The sequence below is a fragment of the Amphimedon queenslandica genome, unplaced genomic scaffold, assembly GCF_000090795.2.
Source record: "Amphimedon queenslandica unplaced genomic scaffold, v1.1 AMPQUscaffold_12993, whole genome shotgun sequence".
NCBI lineage: Eukaryota > Metazoa > Porifera > Demospongiae > Haplosclerida > Niphatidae > Amphimedon > Amphimedon queenslandica.
Window position 1 is genome coordinate 35,388 of NW_003546771.1, and position 5,605 is coordinate 40,992.

Consider the following 5,605-nt stretch of genomic DNA (forward strand, 5'->3'; position numbering starts at 1 on the left):
TTTCAATCATTTTAAAACAACAATCATTATTACATGTTACTTAGTCATCGCCATTATTACTATCAGCATCGGAATCTAATTCTTCTTCAAGTGCACTATCATCTTCAATACAGACTTCATTCTCTTCCATTTCATTATTGTCACTGTCACTAGCAATTGGATCACTGACGTTACTTGAAACCTCTCTTAGCCCCTGCATTTCTTCCAACAGTAACTGTCTACCTGCTGCACATGGCTGGTTTTCCTTAAAACAATGAATATGGTCATCATCAGATCTATCATTAGATGTGGTTATTGCACACGACAGAAAAGAATTCTTAATCAGGTCTGTTGGTATAGACTCCCATGCAGACTTAACCCAGTCACAAAGTAGACTTCGTGAAGGAGCTTTTATGTTCCACCCTTAGTATATTCGTGACAATAGGGCTCTGAAAGCCAGGTGTCATATGAACTTCTCAAGTGACTTTTGAAAGGTCCATTCCATGCTACATCTGCTGCTTGTATGAACTGTGTGCAGCCTCCAGAGACTACTGATGTTTGAAACTTGAGACGTGCACATTCAAATTTTACAGCTTCACTCATGTGGCATTTATAAGCATCCCATACCATGAGGCATTTTGCAAATGAAAGAGAGCCAAGAATGGTGTGAAGGTATTCTATAGTTTGGGCCTCATTCATCCAACCGTTAGAGCTGAATTTAACAATTAAACCTAGTATGGCGCCTAATTCTTTCATGAGGCGAGTCCCTTTACCTTTAAAAACAACAAAAGGTTTCATTTTTGTTCCGTCTGCTTTGGCAGTTAGCACAACCATGAAGTGATTCTTTTCATGTCCTGTTGTTTTTATTGATACTGACTTTGCAACAGTGACATCAATTGTGGTATCAGATGGCGTGTCAAACCAACAGGCAGTCTCATCCATGGCAAATATTGAATTTTTTGAAAACTTCTCAGACAAGTGCAGCCTCCTCAAACGCATGATGAAATCAACCAATTGTGACCATAATTGACAAAAGGGCCCTTATGGCAGATTTTAAAATTGATCGTTATAATGGAAAATATCAACCTGTGAGTGCTTTGTTAGACAATCATTGTTTCTAAAAGTTTTATGGTAACTTTTTGCATCCTGTGGAGTAATTTTATGATAAATGGGGCTCAGAAAGTTGGATTTTATAGGCTAGAAAGACAAATTTCACTACCCGCCATAAGGTACCTTTTGTCAATTATGGTCACAATTTTCTAACACAGGCTTCTAGAGGATTCTGGAAAACAGTAGTTTTTCTGCGAAGAGAAAGACCTTTTCTTTTTAGAAAACCATTCAGCCAACCAATGCTGCCTTTGAAAGAGTCATTGGTTGACAAGACTCTCGCCTGACGCAAAATCATCACATGGGATACACGAAGATTACGTTGCCGCAAATCAATGACTCAGTCAAAGAGACTTTCTTCCATATCTTCATCAAAAGGTCTCCTTCCCGCTTCTTTAAGACGTTTACTTTTACTCTTTCCTTCCTTCATCTTAGTTAGCTCATTTTCTTGCTTCATCCACTTGCAAATTTTCTTCCTATCAACTCCAAATTCTCTTGATGTACTAGCAATAGACTTTTTTTTGGCAACTTCAACAGCTTTGAGCTTGAATTTAATATCATACGACTTGTGATTCTTTCTGCCATCAGAACCACAGCTGCTCTCTCAAAGTAGTCTAAGTCACTGGATCAACACGTGTTGCAATGTGCTCATTTTTTGATTTCTAAATGACGCCCACACGCGTTATTTAGAGGATGGGCTACTATTTAAAACATGGGCGTTTCTTGCCTTACCAGCGCTTCTACCCATGAGCGTTTATTCAAGATGGGTGCTTATTTAGGAGGGCGTTAGATCCAAAAAATACCATACTTATGTTGCATAGAAAATGTGAGCCAATAGAGATAAAATTTAGATTTTTTATTGATTTTTAAAATTGCTCAAAAATTGAGCAAAATATTTTGTAGTATATTGTATTATAGTACAAAGGGAAATTTGAGTCCAGTCAGTACTTCAGAATTTCTCTATTGCATGCATACATGTACAACAACATTCACCAAACATTCATCAAAAATACAAAGAGGGAATTTTATCAATTTTGCAATGTTTTCTGATACACATACATATCCTTATGTTGCATAGAAACTTTGAGCTGATTCCATTCAAAATTAAATTTTAAAATAAATTTTTAAAGTTATCGCAAATGTCATGTACTGTGCTATGGTGCTTGTCGGCTCACAATGCTCATGCTGTTTAGCTTACTTAACATACTTTGTGGGAAACCCTGTTTAGACTACATGATCGATAACTGTGTAACCTCAAGTACATATACCGTATAGCTGGTTTATTTCGTGGCCTCAAATTTTTACTGCTTAAATTTTCATTAGAATTAATTTTAGTGCCTTGCTAAATTTTTGTTAATATTTAATTGGTTTTAATAAAATTTAGTGGAATTAATTTTAGTGGATTTGAGCCAGCACGAACATTAATTCCACACGAAATAAACCTATGTATTGTATATCAAGCCTGAAATAATTCATGTACATGTAAAAAAATTTCATCTTGTTTACAATTATAATTACTACATAGACAAGGCACTTTGGGAATACAATTGTAATAACATTCCTATGCACTGCTGATTGACATGCAATACAAAAACTCAAACTACATGTGTGTATCACAACATTGTAAGAACAAACTTACATTTTTCAATTTTTGCTACTGAATGAACATTAATTGGCAAGTCCTAAATATTTTTTCCTGCTAAAACTTCACTTCATACAGGCACAAGATTATAGGCAAAGCTATACTGATACAGGTACAGTTACACTGTATCAGACCCAAGCATTATTACAATTACAGTACTTGGATCAAAACAATAAGATGTTTGCCAGAGATCTTATCAAAAGTCATTAGGATTTCTACATGTAGATAGACCCCACTCTGTATAAAGCATAGCAATTCATGCCACAATGGGTTTGACAAATCAGAAATTAATGTAATTAATTCATGAACACATTTAAACAATCTACACGTATATTACTATTATTTGCATCACCAGAAAATGAAAGTGCCACTGCCACAATGTAGTATTTACAGTAACCCAATTATGAACCCCTTTGCCAGAAATTTTATTGAATTCAGTAGAATCATTATGCAATGACAGACATTATGCAACTAAAGGGTAATATCTACTTACCTATGACTAAACTGCCTAATGTAAAGACAATGACAGGAGCCTGTGAGCATGTCATATCAGGAGCTGGTTGCAGCAGACATATTTGGTTTAATAACTGTTATTACTATTTGTCCTGGCTACTTTTTCTATTGAAAATAAGCCTCCACAACAGCCTTGGACAAATTCCAGGAAATACACAACCTATCTCTGGACAACTGGCTGGTTAATAAATGTCAAGGGGTGATTAAAAGTACAGGTAGGTGTGGATACAGGACAGAAACAGTGATCCAAGATTCATACGGAATGAGTTGTCAGCCACTGCGCATGCGTGAAAAAGACAACCACAGGTGCAATTGTGTTATTGTGGTACAACAAGTACAAATCAATCTTAAAGTTTTGACAAAGAAGTGAGTCAACAGGCGCAATTGTGGTAAGTACTTAATCTACTACTTTATCTCTTCATTCTCTGGTGTTCAGGTGTTAGAGAAATTGCAGGGGTTCTGTGCTCTTTTGTTCTGTCACTCGTATATGTATATGGTGCTTTGGTCTATATGGTGGTTCGGTCATCTTTTGTGGTAAGTGCCTGGATATGTGTAGTTGCTATTCTGTTCATAATGACCTAAAAAGTGATGATAGGAATCTGCCACAGTGAACATGCAAGAGCTTAGAAAGTGCTTTTCAATGCATGTTTACTGATTATACTACGGCTGAAGTTTCTCCTTTTACATCATAACATAGCTGCAAATTTTTACACAATGCTTGTAATAAAGTCTCATGTAACAGTGAACAGACAAAGAGCTTTGTAACGAACTTAACTTTGCCCCACAGTGGGGCAAGGTTAAGTTCTTGCATAGATGGTATTAAGAGGCAGATGGCTAAATTTATTTCTACATGTAAGCTTGTAATTGTTAAATGTACATTATTGCCACATAAAATGGCAGCAAACGGGAAATTTGTATCAGTGAACCTGTAGAATAAAATAGAGACTAATGCCTTCATGTCCTACAATTTTCTAGCCTTGAATGTCAACTGCAGAATTTACTATAACTTTTCTTCAATCTATCACGTAGCATAGTGCTAAAATTAGCATCACCACCCCATTAATGACACTGATGCAAGAGCTCTATAATTGCAGTGCAAATATATACATGTACATTGCATATGTATTACTTTTATGGATTAGTTCTGATTATAGTTTTACTGATAGTAATACATCTTCTAGTTCTAGCATATTACATACCTCATCTCTTGTTCTAGTTCTAGTAATAGCTGTTTTGTTATCTCCTTGTAGTCCTAGTTCTATAGTTTTTTGTTCCAGGCTTACCTTGTTTCTTGTTCCAGTTCTTGTTTAACCTTGATTCTACATGTATTTCTTGTTCTATTCCCACTCCTTTTTACTTCATTTCTAGTTCTAGTACTTTCAGTACACTATTTTAGTCATTTTATAGATGTAGTTATACATTGTATATGAAATTTTTAAAAAGTGACTGTAATCATATTTTACGACATACAGTAGTCTAGCCAATGTACACTTTATTTTTTCTAATCATACATTGTAGTTTCTCTTTCTAGCATTGCATCTGTTATTGGTTACATTGTCCTTTTGTTGCTTCACCACTAACTAAAAATGCTCTTCACAAAGCAGGAGTAGACAAAATATCACAAGCAAGAATGGGTAAGGCAGTTAATTGTTGAATCAAAATCTAGCTGCAGCTCTGATTCACTTGGCATACGTCTTTCAATTTCCTCTTCTTTTCATAGTATCACCGGTGAATTTTTGTCTTGCTCTTCTTTGTCAAGCAGTTCAGAAACAATTGCTTGAAACGTTTTGGAGGCTTAGGCATGTCACTCTGGACTTGTGACTGTGACAAGCTAGCATCATTTCTCTCAGTTCAGCTAACATCATTGAAAGTATAGACACATGAGTTTGATATTGACTGACTGAGAAGTTTTCTGTATGGTACATAGCAGCCATGCATTTATAATGCATGAAAGCCTTGTGCCTCTGGTTTAACATAAATGCAAATGTAAAATAAATGTTTAAGGAATTTCAAATGTCTCTTTATATTTGTGGCAAAACTTTCTTGCTACATATATCTTGAGAGTCTTCTTGATGATACAGACACTTGTGTCTCACTCTTCTATTTGATTGAAGTAATTGCACACCATACTTTTTGTGGGCCTTGCAACTGAAGCTTTAGCTGTGGCTTTAATCCCTTTTATGATGAATTAGTGTGAAAGCTGTGTAATGTGTAGTTCCATTTTGTTTTAGTTCTAATTCTAGTTTCAAGTTTAGTGTATTCTCAAAGAAATAATTTACTAATTTAATTGTTGTTCTAGTTATCTGACACCCTCTGATAAAGCTCTAGTTTTTTTTAAAACATGCTATTTTAAGTTAGAGTTCT